Genomic DNA, 19,547 nt, shown 5'->3' with positions numbered 1-19,547 from the left:
AGCATTTGAAAACATTGGTGTTTTCCTAACTATGGATGCCATTTGAGTCTTCCAGACATGACAGTTCACACTGAACTACCCAACACTCCTTGCCAAGTGAGTTTGCATTATTTACTTTAATATGACTAGAATGCATGGTTAGCATAAACACACCCTTCTGTTCAGTGTAGGATGAGAATTGTTTGCTTCTGGTTTGCTCAAATTTAAATAGTAGTTCAGTCTCCAGAGCTCTTCTACACGAGAATGTTCTTTGCTTGATGTGAAGTGAATTTTATGTTCTAAACTTAAAAGAAAAAAAAAAAGTTTGTCTCTTGACTATTAGAGAGATGCAATGCCTTTCTCACTATGGCCTGTCTCCCAGCACTCACATCTTGCAGAACTAGAATCCTTGAGGGATTTTCTTTCTTAATATCATTACTCAACACTCTGCAAATGCATTGCTACTTGATCTACCTTGTGATGGCTTACCTAAGAAACATGTTATAAGCTGTGCATTTGTTGTACATTAATTTATTGATAAAATCATGTCTTATATTAGCCCAGCATAATGCACTTACAGTTGAGAGGAAGGATGGTATTCAGTAATGGAAGTAGAGATGAAGGGCAGGAAAATAGGGTTTTATATTGTTTTCTTAAATATTAATGTACAAAACTTAAATTCTTCTCTTTTTATTCTGGCTTCCTGACTGCTTTTTTATTTCCTTGTGGGTTTTTTTGGCCCCTGAAAATCATGAGGGTGTTTTGAGTAAAACAGCCAAGTCATCTTGTGAAACTGTTTTGCCCAGTCCTTGAATGCTACTGACACATTTGCATGCAAAAATGCTTTGCGAAATGTAGGAGGAGTGCAAACAAAAATTGCACAGCATAAATGGGTTAGATTTGTGCTCGGATTGACTTTGAAGAAGGGAGTTGTTCTAATCTCCTACTTCCTCCTTTCACTGAGATTTTGAAGCTTGTTTCTCTGTGTCTGTGTCCCAGAACTCTGGGGACTGTAGTTGTCTTTGGAAAGGCAAGGACGTGCAAAGCATTGGCATCAAATCAAGAAGAAAATATGCGTAACTTTCATTGTTAGAATTGAAGCTACGTATGACTGGTAGCCTAAACATAGATTCTAAAATGTAACACTTCTAAAAATTACATTCCTTAAAAAAATGCCATAAAGACACACAAAAACTTTGCACAGAAGAAATACATGTAAGTAAGTAAAGACAAAGTAATTTCTTTTTATTAATGGAAACCTAAGAGTATTAAGGCAAGGTCAGTTTTCAGCCCAGATTAAATCAGCGATAATAACATTGGCAAGTGGTATATAAAGACTTCCTTGCTGCAGGTGGCTGTACTGACATATAATACGACTGGAAGAGAGTTTCTGGATTCTCATGTTCAGTATCTGTTGCAGTCAATGCATTTGTATATTCCCTTTTGTAAAGTTCCCAAGCATCTTAAAGTACTCAAAGCTTGTCTCATTAACATATTATTTCAAAGCTTACGTGTTTGGACTAAAACTTTATTCCAGGATTCTGGCTAAAAGTACTCACAACCAGTTTGTGTGTCCAGCTGGATAAAATTGTTTTTTTCTCTTGGTATTTATAAGAACATGTGCATCCTTTGTAAAGGGATTTTTCTCTCTGTGTAGGGGAGACTCTCTTTCCCCCAGTCAGTTTAGAAGACTTGCATTTAGACTTGAAGAGATGCAGGGAATCTTGTGATATGGCTGATTAGGTATGTTCATGGTACTCATTTCAGGACAATATTCTGCTTTCAGTCTTCCCTGCATAAACTTACATATATCTCACCTGTGTCTTAGGTGCTATTTTTACATTTTCTAACAGATTAGATACTGGCCAGATTTTTTGATGCTTCCCTATATGGCTCTGTAGGAAATACCTTAATTTATGTCATGGGTAGCTTTTTTCTCTTTTCATACCTTCATCAGTTTTGTAATGAGTTGATCAGATATGTATTCCATGCATGTGTGTACCTTCCTCTCCTTGGCCACTTCCCACTGTCTCAGCAGATCTTGTGCTTGACTTACTCCTTGGATCCTGACATTGCCTCCAGGGCTGATGAACTGCATTCCCTGTCGCTGCTTCTGTTCATGTGACTCTTCTCACATGGTGTCCTAGTTGATTAGTGGATCAGGTGTGCCTCTATACCTTTTGTCAGCAGCAACTTTTAGTAGACACCTCAATTCCCTTGCCAGTAGTAGGACTGTTAAATAAAACTAGCTCCAAAATAATTCTTGGCAACTTCTTCTGATGATCCATGTCCAGCCTGATAATTTTTTTTTGTCTGTGGCCAGTCAGTCACTTAGCAATTCTACCAAATAAAATTATCACCAGCATTTTTTAATGCAGCTGTTGTTGAGTCCAGATGAGATCTAAGATTTCTCCTGTCTGTTTTTAATTTTTTACAAAAAGTTACTCTGTTACTGTTGACTGTATGGTACTGATTGTAGTAGGGCTGGTGTCTTTTTGCTTTTCTCCCCCCCAGCTTCAACTCCAAAGACAGGAATTCTGTTTGCTCTCCTGCCATCAGAGAATAGCTCCAACTGGGGTTTTTGTCTGCTTTAGAAATACAGATTATAGGTTTTAAATTATTTTATTGGCTAGAGGTAAAGTAGACATAAAAGCTTGAGAATACATGAAAGTTTTACTTGCAACTCCATGTACAATTTAATTTGCCTTTTTTTTTTTTTTTCTTTTCAGAAATCTGTAGTGGTTTCATCTGTTTTTCTTCACACATGCTCATGAAGATGTTACTTTTAATTTCATGCTGGTTTTTGTAGTTAACAGCTCTGTTTCACAGTTGACATCCTATATTTGTTTCTTTACTAAGATATTTTCTCTTCCAGGTTGCTACTTCACATAGTTTCTATGAGTTGTTGAATTTTGTTTCTAGTATCTTTTAAATCAATTTTTTTTAAGCTATAACTTTATTCCTGTACTTTAACATCTGAGGTGCAGCTTCTTTAATCAGCTTCTTCTCTGCCTTTTGGGAGCTGTGGTGAAGTGCTTATCTAGTTGGGCCTATGTGATCCTTCAAGTTATCTACTGCTTGCTGCATCCCATGAGGCATTTCCAGATTTGTTTATGCACATTTAATGAAGCAGCAACTCAGCATTTTCAATTTAGAGAGTCTGAACTCCTCAATCTACCTGACTGCTTAAGCTTCATATGAGTCAGAAGTTAATCTCTTGTAATACCCAACTCACTGGGATATTTTTCATTCTAATAAAATAAAGTCTGTAGCAAGGCTGGTTTCTTTGAATCTACTGTGGACTCTGAGCAAGGCTGTCTTTTTTAAGTGTGGTTGGTTTTGTTTTCGTGTTTTTTGTTTTATTTTTTTTTTTACTCAGTTGGGTTCCGTAAGTTCTTTTGCAATGGTGTTTGTTGTGTTTTTTCTTAAATCTGTCACAATATTAAGGGGTGCATATTTGAACCCATACTTCTCTGGGCTCTTTTTGAATAGCATGTGCATTTCATTATGTTTTAGCCACTAAGATGCTGTTGTCTCTGTGATCTTTAGTCTGTTTTTAATTCATGTGCATTACATTGTTGGAGGCCTCTTTTTTGTAAGTACACAGATACTTTAGAATGTCTTATCTTGTCATGCCTGTTTACCCAGGCAGACTGCTTGTCTGCCTGAACCCTGTTCTGAACTGTGCTAGGACTTTCAGCCCTTTATCAAACAATCAGAGATAAGAGTCCTTCTTGGTCACACTCTCATTTTCCTTTACTTGTGCATCGAGGTTGGATGTGGAGGTTGTGTGGGTGCCCAGCAACTCTCACTTCTCACTTTCATCTGTAGCTCCCTCCCTGGGTGTGTCACTTTGTCCTTCATGGTCAGTGTCCTTGTCTCATAATTGAGAGTCCTTGAGCAGGAGGGTCCTGCTGAGTGACTCTGCAATGCTGCAATGTTTCACCCATCTTTCTCTCTCCTCATTATTTTAATGCCTCTTTATCAAGTCACTTGAGATATAGCTGGATCAATTGTTTGAAGTCCTGCCATATAAATAATCTCTAGAGTCTGTCCCCCGCCCCTTAAGTAACTTTGAACACGCAGGTAGAATATAGCTTTGAATCAGCAGGGAAATACATAGAGAGCAAGAGACAAGAGGAAAGCCAATATGTGTGAAACTGTTCACTTAAATGTGACTTTTTATATTTTATAATCATAAACCAACATCCCCCCCCCCCCACCGGTGTTGCATTTAAGTGAATATAGATAATTAACTGAAAATACTTATGTCATTTTCCTTCAGTCACAAATACAGTAGTAGCTGTTGCCAAAGTTTATCAGCAGCTATTGCTACAACTAAGGCAAATTTGCAGGTCATCAGATGTAGAGAAAAACATCTGGTAAATAAATAGATTCTGGAATTTGTCGACATCTTGACTGGTCACACCTACTTGATTTTATTTATTTTTTTTTTCAAGAAAATGTCTCTGAATAAACTTACTGTGATTAGGTTGAAGTTTCTGCAGGATAGTGTTTATTTATTTATTCTGGTGGATGTTATGTATTTACTCTGATGGATCTTGTTGCTTTAAGGTAATTGCTTTTAAATTAATGCTTTCATGACAGTTTTGTGAATATTTAGGCCATAATTGTCTTGACCTGAGGCTGATAATGTCTTTTTTTTTTTTTTTTTTTTTTTTTTTTTTTTTTTTTTTTGGTGGCTTTCTTTATATACACGTGACTCTTAAGAGGGGAAGGAGTTACACTGTAGATGTTCTAATTTTGGAGGGGAGAGCAAAATCTCTTTAGTATTATGGATGACAAGAAAACAAATTACCTTTTTCTGGTATCTTTTCTCTCCTGCTAATCCCCAGATCCAGATTTAGAAGCATTATGTGTCTGTCCACCGTAGCTACGTGGTTTCTTTCCGGTCTGATGCTGCAGTTGCATTGGCTGATCTCCACTGTTCCTCCCTTCTTTCACTCATGTGGGTTTTCATGCTGATTTCTTAAAAGGCAGCATGTGGTGTGTCTCTACTCACTGCACCTCATGTGGGGATTTCAGGCGTGGGGAGAGGGTGAGAGGCAGTTTGTTGCTCAGGACTGGTGCAGCCCTGGCTGACAGGCTGCCTGCCCTGCCTCTGTCTGCTTACTGTTGCCTGAGAGCCAGCAGCTCAACTCGGCAGAGCCCCGTGGAGGTCTGGGGCACTAAGCTCTGAATCATGACAGCTAACACATAGCTGGGAGACTATATTTATCCACAGTGTGTGCATGATGTTTTGTACACTTTGCATGTTTTTTTAACCTGCAGTTGTTCTAAGTGGTCTGTTGTGATCGGCAGTTTTAAAATAAAAATGTGTTCTGTAAGAGTAACCAGATCTAGTGTGCAAAATGCCTCCAGTACTCATCCCTATTTGTGATGCTATTTACCCACACTTTGATTTGTTACTTCAGAAAGAAAAATCTTAATGAGGAATGAGTGTTGTGATTTTGTGCCTTACCGGAAGTTGGTACATGAAGTCTGCACCTGCACTGACAGTGGGGAGCTTTTCTGTTCTGGGGCAGCTCACTTGCAGTAGAGCACAGATGTCCCAGTGCAGAACAGTGCATGTCAGGAGACTCGCTTTAAAAGCTCTCTTAAACAGCAAACAGAGTTCATTTAACCTGTCTTATTCAGCCTGGTCTGCACCTCAGAAATGGTAGGTCAGAGGGCAGAAAATCAGTGGCCTACTACCTTTGGTCTTGTTCAGTGTAGTAGGTACTTCTTGGCAGCCCTCCAGGCAGTGTTTCTAAAGTGCTTACACAGCTCTAAGACAGGCAATCCTGGAATTTTACAGCTGAAGTGAAGGGCCAGGTAATGTGGCATTTGGTGATTCATATAAATGAATGTAAATACTTTATTTTCTGTAAGTAGCATTATTCTTCTTTTCCCCATTGAGTAAAGGAGAAGGGGATGGATGAAACCAGAGAGAAAATAGTAAGATGGTCAGATGATGGTTTGGAGGGGGGAGGACAAAGTTCGGACTTCTGGCCTGAGGGATAGTGGGAAGGCTTGTCATTGCAGCAGTGGTTACTTTTGATTTAACTCCATGGATTGTAGAAAAACTGTGAGCGCTTTAATTACACGATGACCTCTAAAATGAAGGTGAACAGAACTGCTGAATTCATAGAACACATTTCTAGCTGTCAGCCAAATTTTCTAAGTGAAACCCGTTATCAGCTCAGAGAGGGGAAAATGAACTTGACTATATGAAACTTTTTTTTACATTTTGAGAGCTTTATTGGGTATTAGCAGGCAGAAGAGAGAATTTGTTTCATGCCTTTATTGAAGTTCAGCTGTTCCAGCAGATTTTGAAGCCCCTTGTGTAAGTAGTGCCAATGCAGAGGCTGCAGGGAAGGGGCAGGCTGTATATGAGTGTGCAGCCTTGCTCTTCTTCCTGCCCCGTGGTGCCCAGCAAGGTGGCACAGGAAGAAGTGTGGGGGCACCACAGCAGCTTTCCGGCAAAGACATCATCTTTGACTGGAAGCACAGGGCAAGCAAGATTTATAGTCTGCTAATAAAGCAGCAAAATGGCTTAGTTTGGAAAGGTATGCATGCTTCCATCACCTGCTGTAACTGGAACCAGAGTGGTGGAACAGGGAGACATTTGGTCTCTTGAAAAACAGGAGTTCTGAATGAGTGTTGGAGACTAATGTAATCATCTTAATGGTTTGCTTCCTGCTTCGCTGTGGTAACATTCCACTGTGTACGCCTGTGTGCTTTTTCTAACGAGAAGATTTTTCCCTCCTTGAAAGACAGAAAAGCTGAAGGGGAGCTATTAAATTCTGAAAGCTATATTTAGCTGGGAGCAATTAAAGCTAGCACTGTATAATGACACTTGAGACTAGCTTATCCATCAGGCAAACGGTAAGATTTTAATGTTTGGTTTCAGTCAGACTTAGCATTACTGTTAACTTTTGCTTACATTCATTAAATTCTGCATTTTAGAAGGTGTGTCTGGTGTGGGTTGTTTTGGAGAAGTTATTTGCTTTCTTACTGTTCTTGCTTTGTTCCTTCTTCCATTTTCAGTGTAAACCCCCATAGTCTCATGTTGCTTTTGAAAGAGGTAGTTCTCTACCCTCCAATCAGCAGATGCCTGGTTTGCTCTTTTCATCATCTTTATGCTTGCAGCATGTTGGTGCAGTGAAATGACTCTGCAAACACTATGGCTAAAAATTTGGCTTTTTCCATCTTTAGTTATTAATTGGATTAATTTTCCACTCTAATTTCACTCTGTAGTCATGTTGCTACCAGCTTTAGTAGAACTTGCTGTGGGGATAAATGGCTAACTTTGAGAAGGGAGAGAATTGGCTGGTTCTTCCCCAAGGGCCCAGTTCTGTGTGATGCAGACTTATACCAAATTGCACTCCATTGCCAGACTGAGTCTTTGCCATACTCCTGGTAGGCTCTTCTGGAAATACTTAGAAATGTGTGGCTTCCTTAAGACTAATGCAGTACAAAACAGCTTAATTGCTGTAGAGTTGTGAAAAGGTCAGTTATTGCATGTTCATTCTTTTTTTTTTTCCTTGGGTACTAAATAATTGATTTTCTCAATTCTGCATTAAACGAACATCTCTCTATGGTGCTCACATGAGCCATAGTCATCCACTGCAAAATATGTTTATTGCTCAGTTTGTTCTTCTGTTCCAGTGCATCAGTACTAGAATTTTTCTGGTCTAATGTTATCGAGTATGTCTGTACAACTATGGGTTACTTTTTTATTACACAGACACAGAAAAAGTTATAAATCAATCAACAGTGTCTTTAAGCTGATCTGGATTTCCCAGATGATTTTCAAAATTGTGTACCTGTGTTGCAAAATATTTAGAAATGAAATTGTATGGGTACTTCTTTATGCTCACTGATCAGAAGAAATCTCTTGAGTGCAGTGGTTTGGGGACCAAGGGGGAACACAGAGCCTTTTTTGGACCAGCAAACTGTGGGAGAAGTTTCATTTTGGGAGAAGGAAAACTCGATGTCCATACAAAAAGTGGAAAGATTGTGGAACAGCAAAGGCATCACTTGGATTTTTGGGGTGACTGAGTGGTTGATACAACCATCAGCTTCCTGAACTGCTGATGGCCTAAGGTGCCTCATGAAGGATGCTTAGGCTGTGTCTCCTTATATTTGTCACTTTCCTTTAGGGTTGTTCTAGGGTCCCTGTTACTTCAATATGATGTGTAATATACTCCTAGTAACTAAGGTAGTTCTTTGTGACCTGTGTAAGATAAATTTTTTTCCTGTTTTTCTTACAGTGTTCATGCAAATAGCACAGAGAATTAAAGGCACAAATGTTTCAGATCTAGCTTGTTGGGGTTTTTTTGAAGGCTTTTTATAAGGTTATTCTGTTGCCTTAACCATGAGAAGTTTTTAATATATAATTAGTTGGAAGTTTCAAATGTAGAACAGCTTAATTTTTGAGTTACTGGGAAAAATGCCAGCCATAGATTTGGGAAAGTCTGAGTAATAAAATCATAAAGCTGGTTCATTGCTCAGATATGTTGTTATTTCAGCTGCCTCTGCCCACTGCATGTTCTTACAGGCTAAAAATGTCAATAGGCTCTTATATTAATAGCTATTTTAGGACTCTAATCTTAAAAGGCAGTACAATGAAAGAGCCTTAGATTAATCAAAATTATCAAAGTTAGCACATCAAGTGTTCTTTCTTACTCTAGTTTAAAAAACTTCCACCCTTAATACTTAGATGATTAAAAATGCACAAGTTCATGTGTTGAATTATCCTAAAATTAAATCACAGATGTTTAAACTACAAACCAGATGGGGACACTGGCATTTTTAGGAATTGATATAGAAGAAGCAAGAAATTGAGTGTAAATGTGAAATTAGGAGATATTAAATGCAGACAGCTAATAGGAGAAGGCAAAAATATAGCTCAAAACTCTGAGTTGAAAACAGGGAAAAGAATTTCCTTTTTCCTTGAAAAATATGGTAAGACTGTAAGAATAATATTAAATAAGGGCAGTAATACCAATTCAAGAAATGCAGAAGAATTTCATTTCAATACTGAATTAAAGCTGTAATCTGACAGCATGTAGAAGTAATAGCTAAGAAAAAGTTAATTTGTAGCAGTAATCTAAATTCAAAACTGTTATCACAAGTAATTTGAAGAATTGTCTGTTTCTAGTATTGAAGAAAGATTAGGAAAGCCTCAGCGTTGGAGAAAGCTTAACAATGTGCTAGTTTTTATAAACAATATGTGATACTCAGACACTGGTTTGTCTGTGGCTGATTGATTGCAGACTTATGGAAAATTAATCATCAGCCTGATATGGGAACCGACTCAGTGCAGTAGAACTTCAAATCTAATAATTGGAATGAAGGACCATGGTTACATAGTCCATGAATATAAAGGCAGACTAAACAATTGTTCCTTTTTAGCTCAAATGGAGCACGTGAAACTTTGTCATAAGCAATTTCTGTTTGATGGTGTTCACAGTGAAGTCCTGCAGGCTGCTAAAACTGTAGAAGTGAATTGTTTTCAGAAAAAGTGCATTTGACTAAATGTCAAAACCCTGTGTTAGTTGCTTCAAAGCAATGGCTGAATAATGATACAAGTTTGTCAAGGAGTAGCACCCTGGCATCTATTTCTGTTCATGATTCTTCTTTCTTGTTTTGTGCTGACAAGATGTTTGGGTGTGTTCCCCACAGCCTCAGTAGAATTACACACTTGTGCAGAGTTCTGGATCTTCAGAGCAAGAAGGGTTTCTGGTACAAAGTGCATTGCTCTCATAGTGTATTAGTAGACTAAAACTCGAGTTGCTTAGTTATACTGGAGAATGTGGCTAACCTGAATTTTTAATGTATATCTTTCAGAAAAAAATGTCAGCTGTAGATGCTGTATTTTAGGGATATATTTTGGGAGAAGAGAATATTAAAAAAAACAAGGTAGAAAAATTTTCATTCATATATTCTAGTTGTTACTTCCCTTGTGCTTCTCCGGTATGAAAGGACAATGCAGCAGGAAGTTTTATTTCTCATCTGTTTTTTTGGTTTGTTTTTCAGATCCAACACAAGACTCGTGAGCTTGCCACGTCTTGCCTAATGGTAATAGCTCATGCTTTCACTTCTGTAAGAGAAGAGATTTGGATTCTTACTAGTGGCAGTGATGCTACCCACTCACTGTAAGTCAGTCACCCTTCTATCATGGCTGTGTTGCCCTCCTTCTAGGAAAGCAGAGGTTAAATTGCTGTGGAGCCTGTTTTAGCCTAGAGAGAGCATGATCAAAGAAGCTGTGTAAGGAGCTTCCTGGTATGAAGAATCACTCAGTCATGGAGAATGGGAATATACAGTATAGCTGTGAAGAGGCAGCAGTTCAGTCCCCTTTTGGGATGAGACATTGTGCTTAATTAGATTCTGTCTAGAAGAACAGAAGGAAGTAACAAGGAAATAGAATAAGTAAACCTGAAGCTGTGCTAATGTAACCTTTTGTTCTGCTGAGACGAGGGTAATTGTTCAAAAATACCTCAAAGCTGTGTTACTTTTGAGGAAAATGGGGAAAAATAACATTTGTTGGGTTGTGCTGTGTTTGGGTTTCCTTCAGTCTAAAGCTTTGAGTTTCCACTGAGCACCCACCGAATCAGGGAGGGGGTCTCATCCATTGCATCATTGGACTGTGTGGTTTGTGTCTCATTCTGAAATGTTCTCTCTAGACTGCAGCCAAATAAAAGACTTGGGCAAGGTTGAGATTGCGTTATCAGTGACAATGGAAAAACTTCTTGTCCTACTGATGGATTCCTTTGCCTGAGTGTTCACTAATTGTGAGATTTAGCATTAGGAGAAAATTCTGTCCTGAGTCCTATTTCCAGTCATGGCACTTGTGGCATTTTATCTTCTCTAATAGTATGTAAATGTAGTCACAATGCATTCTGAATACTTTACAATTTCTCTTTTGGTGTAGGAACATTAATAATGTATTTGAACTTTCTGGCTAGCTACTTGTGCTGCATTTCAACTTTTTAATGTTTGTAGATGTGCATATGTGTATAAATAATATATTCTTGTCCTTTTAACCTGTAGGGACTAGATAAGTATTTTAGAGCACATAGGGTGGTTAGGATGTTGTAAGGCCTTTTATGTGCATGTAATTTACATATTTGATTGCAGTTTTGGAAGGCTGGATGTTCTGAACTCTGCAGTTCTTACAGTCCTTATATGAATTGATGTTTTTAAAGTCTGTCTTGATAGACTTACATGGATCTTATACTTGTAAACCAGAATATAGCACTGCTGTTTGCACTAATTTCTTGTTGTACTTGCACCTGTGTCTAGGTAGGCTTAATCAGTGCTTTAAACTTGGTGAATTTTTAGGTTGAATCTCTGTTTCTCTTGAGAGCATGTAAAAGGTAGCACTAGCTCTATGATGCCCACTAGGAATTTTCTTTCCTCTGGAAAGCTGGAGATGAGTCATAAGAACTGAAGTATGGAGTAGGCACAAGGACTGAATCTTTGCTAGATGTGACTGCTGTAAAGCACATTAAAAACCACATATGTTTTCAGCTTCTCTAAATTAGAAGCTGTAAAGGTGTCAGTGGAGGAGAGCAAGGAGTGGAAAATACTTCCACTTGGTTATTTCTGTTGGTAGGTACTGCAATGCTGCTCCAATGGGAGGTGCTCAGTTGCTATACGATCCTTTTACCTATGAAGATAGTGGAATTTATCAACGCTATTATAAAACAGTTCACTGATAAAGTTGGGAAGTTTTATGTTTAAGTAGCAAACCAAAGTTTTGTGATTGTCTAAGGACTTTCAAAACATTTCTGTACAAGGCAGAAATGACTATAGACCTGCCCCACCCCAGTATGGAACACGTGGCAATTTTATTTACAGAGGGGGTTCCTGTGGAACAGATACGGTTGTGACTTCACATGGAGTCATGCAGGAAACTTGTGAAAAACTCTGCTTAAGACCTGGTCTGCTTGTCCTAATTTTTCTGGTGCTCCCCATTGAAAGGCAACTTTGATAGCAAGGGTGGTAGATTTACAGGGATACAAAACTGATGGCATTTTAACAGTTGCAAAAAGGGAATTCATTGCTCCTCTAATAACAGCAGCAGAAGACTGAAATGAAAATTATGGTTTATCTTAACAATGTTTCCATTTTCACACTGACATAGTACAGTCCTGTTGGTATATGTTTTCAGAATGCATTAATACTTTCACACCCTGGTTTTGAGATACATTAAATCTCCCATTAACACGTGGTCTAATGTCACTGAATAACTCTGTATCTTTTGAAAAAATGAAAGAAACAGTAGCTGGTGCTCAAAGTGAATTCACCTTTAAGTGGCTATCTTCAATTCATTTTTACAAAGCTTGAAAATTGAATCTATGGCTGTTACAGAAGCAACTTCCTTGTGTCACTGAGCCTTTAGAATAATTCTTTACTGATCTCCTGAATGTAGGAAAATACAGTGAAATAAGTGCTCTTTCATCCACATAGGTTTTTTTTAAAGAAACTTAATGGAAACCTTGTGTATTCTGGTCTTTGCTGGTGTTCTGTTAGTTTTGCCAACCTAAAATGCCAAGCTGGTTCTTTGCTGTAAATACTATGTACATTGACTATTTGGTTTTATCTCTCTTATGAAAGGTATTTAATTTTACTTTTTAAGCTGAATATTGGCAGCTCAGTGTTGTCTGCTGACTCTGTACTAATAGTCTTATATGAAAAACTGTTATACAGAACAAGATTCTGTGTTAAAATGTCATTTAGTACTTCCTCTGAAGGAAAAAGAGGCTGAATCTTAGCATGCATGTGCTTGTAAATGCAAAAATAACTAACGTATAACCCTAGCTTTTGTGTACCAGCTCATGACTATAAAGTTAAGCCACTTCTCTCAGATGTGTTTATTTTGGAATTAGCTATGAATATTTGTACTAACTTGTCCATTGAATAGTAGCATAGATAAACCTCTTGCAAAAACAAAGTGAAGAGGGAAGGAAAAGGCTGTTTTTAAACTTCTTGTCTTGCTAGTTGCTGTTGAAACAAATTAGTTTTGTTATTTTTTAAGGCCAAAACAAACCCTTACATCTGAGTATCATGGATGGCATCTGTGGTTGGGAGGGGTGAATGAGTAGGTTACCTACCTCATGGAAGCATGACTTGTATTTTTTAGTTTTAGTCCTAGATACTTTGATCTAAAACAGAGAACACCTGCTTAAACAGAGGAGCTGTTTGAAACAAGCAGACTGCTGATTTTATATGATCTCAGAATAAAGTCGTTTTTAGGACTTGTTTCAGTAGAAAGTGTTTGTGAAATTACTACAAGAAGGATGAAATATACAGGCACAGTTTTATTAATACAGCATGATATAATTTACCATTTAAATGCATCTCTTAGGGCAAATTGTTGCTTGTAAATGCCAAATGTGTCAGGCTGATGTTTTGCTTGAGGTGGTGTGACAAGGTTGTGAACTCCTTGGTCCCGTGGTGCCAAGGTGACAGGCCATTCTCCCTGGATTAGGGACAGAGTATGCCACACACAGGAAAATTCAGGTCTTTTTGGTAGTTACTGCTTGCTACTTTGCCAGAGACTATGAACTTTAAGTGCTTGAAATAGCTAATTAGCATAGCCAGAAGTAACTTAGAAGATCATGAGTCTTGTCTTATGTTATGGAAACTTTAGATTCCTTACACTTAAATGCAGAGAAAAGTAGCGACTGCTGCGTGTCTGGTTGTTCCAGAGACAATCAGCTGGGAACACATTGCCTTCTTACTGACATTACAGTGAGGATTTTAGGAAGTGAGATTCTGCATTTTGCTTACATAAAGTGATACAGATAGTCCATATTCTTGCCAGTGAAAAGGTTTTGATCACACCCTCGCTGAGCAGAAGCATACTCTTTTCATGAACTCAATCCTGTGATGTACATATTTTTTTTTGCCTGGAGAAGCCAAAAGAACTTGTCTCTTCTTTTAAGAGTAGCTCTAAGAAACCATCTCTTTCTTTCAATATATGTTTGAACACATGCTTCTGCCAGCCTTATTTTTTTTGAAAAAAGATGGGGTAAATTTTTCCTCTTTGCTAATGTATCCTCTGGTAATTTCACTATTTGTCCACCAGCTGAAGAATAGAAATAAGGCCACAGATACATCAGAAGGCAGAAGATTCGTCAAGTTTCAAAGGTGGCCTTACAAATGAAGACCAACAGCTATATAGGTGTGTAGTTGTAGAGCTTCAGGGCCCCTCTTTCCAATTGTGCCAAAGCAAAGGTTTTGTGTGCAAGCAGATTGCAGAGGAGTGGAGGAGAAGATTGCAGTTGTTGGTGGGCTCCTCTAGGGTGGTAATGAGGATATGAGACTGAATCCTCAATCCTGCCATGTGTAATAGTGAATGAGGTATGGCTTTGGCCTCTAGTGGCTGTTGCTCATTCACTGATTCCTAGTTTATATGCCTTATACTCACATTTGCTTCAGAGAAAATGTCATATTCTTGTTTTAATTCATAAAGCAGGTTCTCGTAGCACTAGGTATTTGAAGACAAAATGAAAATGGTAGTTTATTTAGTTTGGAAGAAGCTTCCTATTAAGCAGAAAAATATGATTATTGAAGTAGTTAGTTCTCAAAGAGAAATAAAGATTACTTTTAAGAACAAGTAAAATGTCGACAGTATAATTTTTTTGAGCTATGAGTATAAAGTTCAATGGCTTCTTCAGTTTCACTCATTGGGCTTCTGTTACATGAATGTGTTTTAATCTTATTTTATCCTTGTGTGCTTGCCCAAGAATGTAATGTCATAGATTTTTTTGTTGCATTTCTTATCAAACCATATATGAGGGTGATTAATAAACAGACTTTTTTTATTGAAAATGTAACATTTGCAGTATTTGTTTAATGAGTTTTTTAAACTTATCCAACTTTATCCATCTCACACACAAAATGTCTGTTGTAGAGACACATGCTGTTTAGTGACCAAACCATAGCAAGAATTTTTCAGAATAGAGGTACATTCTCACATCAACTTATGTTTCAAGAGCATTAACATTCTAAAAGAAAAATAGGAAAGCTGTTGCCTGACAGGGAGTAAAATGCACTGACACACCAGTGAGCATCAAAGCAATGATAAAAATAAATTGATGATAAAATTATGAAAAACCTTTACGAAGCCTTCAGTGCAGCAGTGTGTTTTACTGTGTCTTTCACTGCTCTTCCTTTCAGAGGAGTCCAGGTGAATTCTCTGTCTCCAGATCTGGAGGAGACCTGGGCTCTGCTGCTGTATTTTTGGAGGATGGCAAGTTATTAAAGAAAAGGAAGGTTTTGATCTAAGACCAGATTTCATATGATGCTTTACCTTGAAGAGTAGCAAAAAAAAATTTTTCCCCTTAAGATTTGCCCATGGTACGTTTATCCCATGGAATTTTTTACTTCCATTGCTTAAATGTCTGTACAACTTAATGACTGTCCACAGGTGTGTTTAATTGTACTTCAAGCTGTACTTTATTTTAAACAGCAGGAGTTAGGCTTTCAGAAAAAAACCCAAAGAAACTCAAGTTATTATTCTACTTTATAAGTCTAATAATAAAGGATTAATAAAAATGTTGACATTAGTCTTTCTGTAGCACAGCATTTGTTTGGAACTTCTAACAAGCTGCCAAATGCTACAAAAAATAATTTTAATTCTTGGGGGCTCTTACATCAGTTGAAAGGTAGAAGCTCTCAGCTGCATGCTCCAGAGGCAGCAGTACTCAGTGTGGTGACTGAAAAAACTGTGTATTTCTGCTTGAGGGGCACCAATAGAATTTGGTATTGCTGATGAGAAGGACAAGGAAGACTTGAAGAATGGCCCTCTCCCTTTGTGTGTGATGTTTTTAATGCCAACTTTTATTGGGCAACAACTCTTTGCTTGTAAAGATTTAGACTGTTAATGTTGTTTTGAACACATTGTAATGAGTCATGTGCCACTCCCTGCCTGCTTTTATTCTTGCCATCACTGGACAAAATCATAGCAACAGGTGGTTGGCAAAGTAAAATGTACCTTAATAAAAGCTGGGTTTAGTTTTACCCTTAATACCATTCAGCATCTGGCCAGCAGCTTTTGAGGGAAAACTTTTGTTTCAGGAGAAATAGAAAAAGCATTCATTGTTTAGGTCAAGCTTGAGAACTCCAAAGGAAATTGGATTTTCCACTGTATGGAGTGAGACAGGCTGCACAATCTAGAACTTAAAAGTTCAATAGATTTTGATTTGTTGTGAGGGTAGTGTAAAATAAACATTTTCTATGGCTCTTTGTTTCATCTTGTCAAATTATAGTTTGTACTTCACCTTTAGCATTTTTACATATGGTTTGTGTTTTGAGCTTGAATTGTCTGGGTTTTTTGATTGTTGGGTTTGCTTTTTTTCCTCTTTTTGTTGTTTTGTGGTTTTTTTCAGTGCTGTATAGCTATTGAGGAAATCTAAAAGAAACCACTAATTAAGAGGTGGTGATAGCGAAGTAACAGCTGTTAAGGGCATGATTCAGCATCTCCTGCTGCAACTATCTTCCCCTGCAAGTTGTGGAATCTCAATCTATCCTGTATTTGCAAAATCCTTGGTAAAGAAGTGCAGGTAACCAGGGTGCAGGGACTGTCACAATGGATGTGTGGTGGGTTGACACCAGGTGCCCACATAAGCCACTCTGCCACTCCCCTTAGCTGGATGGGGCAGAGAAAATATTGTGAAAGGCTGATGGGTCAAGATAAGGATACAGAGAGATCACTCAGGAATTGCTATCATGGGCAAAACAGTCTTGACAGAGGGAAATAATTATAATTTAATGTCAAATATAGGATAACAAGAAATAAACCCAAATCTTAAAACACCTTCCCTTCACCCCTCCCTTCTTTCCAGGCTCAATCTTCACATCTACTTCCTTCCTCCCAGTGAGCAGGGAGTGAGGAATGAGGGCTATAGTCACGTCATCACACGTTGTCTCTACCGCTCTGTTCTCCTCAGGGGAAGGACTCCTCACTCTCTTGCCCTACTCCAGTGTGGAGTCCCTCTCATGGCAGAAACTCCTCCAGGAATTCCTCCTTTCCGTGGGCTGTAGTTAATCATCAGCTGCTCCAGTGTGCATCCACTGTGGGGGTCACAGAATTTGTGGAATACTTCTGAAATGGAATTTTGGCTCTAAGCTGGAGGCCCTTTTAATAGAATCTTGTGAGAAATAAGGAACCACTAATACCAGCTTTTGCCTGGATGTCTGGCTCTGCGTGGGATGCTCCAGCTGTGCTGTACAGGCTATTCACTGAAGAGTTGGACTCAATGATTCTCATGGGTCCCTTCCAACTCAGAATATTCTGTGATTCAGTTGTCACCTGTGGGAAGATAAATTCATGGTTTTTTCAGTTACATAACCATGCATCACATTTCATTTAACTTATAGCCCAGAAATCTGACTGTAAGGCACGGGATATGATATGTGCATTTAAAACACAAAGACATTGTTATAAAAAAAATAAATGTGGTTATTAAGACCTGATTAAAAAGGGATCATTAACACTTGAAGAAGGCGTTAATATCACTTCAGATGCATATATAGAAAACATGAATATCAATATGCCTATGCATTGCATAGGTATTGGAAATGCAACAGTTTTATGGCCAGCAAGAATTATGGGATTTGCCATGGAAAGTGCAGCAGAAGTTCTTAGCCTGATGAATGGAACAGAGCTGCTGAAGGTGTATTTGGTATAGAGGAAGGCTGCAGTCCCCCTGAGTGTCCACCTGAGCAGGTGGGAAGCTGATTGATCTGGGCCAGCTCAGAAGGCCCAGCCATGCAGATGGTGAGTGAAATGTCCAGATCTGAGTCTCTGCAGTGAGTCAGAGCTCAGGGGCTTCTACCTTTGCTTCCAAATGTGCTGCCATCAGTCTGGGTGTAATCTAATAGGCAGTGACCTTTAATTGCCTTTTGGCCTTGTGGCATCAAGCTGCTACTGCTACAAATGACAATTAGTAAAATTCCTCTCATTAGACTGCAGTGAACAAAGGGTAACATGATAGAAAGTGCAGGGTAAGGAAGATGTATTTTCCTTCATAAAGAATATTTTATTCCTATCACAAAAGCATTCATGTGACTGCATGCATTTGAATTTCAGAGTATTCTGAAATGACTGTGAAAACTAGCATTGTTGCTACTTATTTATGTAAGTTAGCAGTAGCAAAGGAGTTCTGATTCAGTATGTTAAAAGGAAGATCAAATGGAAGACTTTAGTGGTTTTGGATAAATTGTGGCAACTCAGTTTGGACTGTTTGCTTTCACCTGATTTACTTAATTTGCTACCTGTGCAATACCGTTTCTGTCCATGGGCACATGAAGGGTCATTAATGTTTTTGAAATAATGTCTCTCTGCTTGCTCAGCTGAAGAAAAGTCAGGCCTGCAGCATCCCTGAAAGTGGTTCTGAATCTAAAAAACAGGGGTTGTTTATGTACAAAATGTTAATTGTCACTCTGCTGTCTTCAGACATAACTAATGTGTGACTTAATTTAGACACGTTAGCTGAGAATCATTAAGTTCACAGGGGAAGTAATGCATTTGTCACATGTATTTACTTTCTTGTGCTTAATGCATAACATCCAACTTGACAATTCCTGCACTTGTTGGTGAGTTTAAGCTTCTTAGATTTACTGTGTAAGGTGGTTAAGCTGCTGGTTTTAACTTCCAAATGCCTAATGCTTTTTCCATGTCCTCACCTAGCTCTAGAAAAGTATCCCAGGCATGAGGAATGGGGCAGGGAGGAAGACAGAGAGAAACTGAGCCGTCCATACTGGTAGAAGGAGATGTGAACTCTGAGGAATTAGTGAAGTCCCCAGGCAAAATTAATATAAAGTCAGATTCCTTTGTGCAAGGCAGTAGCATTTATTGGAAAATTTAATTATTTTAAAGCATTGTGTGCTGGATTTGTATGGACAATCTCTAAGAACTAATGACAGACTTTTCAAAATTAGTTGCTGAATGCCATGGGGAGCAGGAGCAAATTTACATTCCAATTTTGGGAATAATACTGAAATTTTGAATAGATTGGCTGTTGGTAATAGGTCAAAATTGTATTTCTGGTAATGCTATCATTTATGTGAAAGAAAAATGTGAGGTGTGAAGGTGTGAAAGCTTTGACTGCAGTTTTGTGTCTAAATGAACTTCACCTTAGTGTGGCTATTTTAGGAAGCACAAAGATGCAATCAGCTTTCACTGGATGCTGTTCAGAGCCTGGCATGTGACTACCATTTGTCTCATTTTCAAAATTCTTTTTTGAAAGCCTAATGTGCTAAAAGGAGAAAAACATAAGGAGGGAGATCAGAGTCTTTTATGTACTTGACACAAATATAAATTATGCACATTTTTATGTATGCACTTCATAAATGAACTGTTTTGTGTCTCTAGTAGCATTTTATTTCAATTGGCCAAAATGACCAGTTGGAATACAGTACCAGGTCCCCAAGAAATGTTTTGTGTTGTACTGTATTTTCTTTCACCTTTTAAGAGTGTGGTACCCATTCAACATGATAAACAATCTATTTCCAAAATCATCTCTTGTGATGCAAATGATACTGGAATG

The 19,547-nt window shown here is 38.2% G+C and overlaps 1 protein-coding gene across 2 annotated transcripts in view; it reads left to right on the top strand.

Moving 5' to 3' along the window:
- The window catches only part of OSBPL3 (oxysterol binding protein like 3), an 85,580-nt gene that overhangs the window by 8,566 nt on the left and 57,467 nt on the right, over positions 1–19,547 (top strand). For both annotated transcript variants that reach the window (XM_083856995.1, XM_083856994.1), the window contains exon 2: positions 10,024–10,142. The gene's annotated coding sequence lies outside the window, so the exon portion shown is untranslated. The remainder of the gene's footprint in view (positions 1–10,023; positions 10,143–19,547) is intronic.

This window comes from Zosterops lateralis (assembly GCF_965231275.1).
Source record: "Zosterops lateralis genome assembly, chromosome: 1".
Taxonomy (NCBI): Eukaryota; Metazoa; Chordata; class Aves; order Passeriformes; family Zosteropidae; genus Zosterops; species Zosterops lateralis.
The sequence above is the reverse complement of the archived record's forward strand: the minus strand, read 5'-3'. Positions and strand labels throughout refer to the sequence as shown.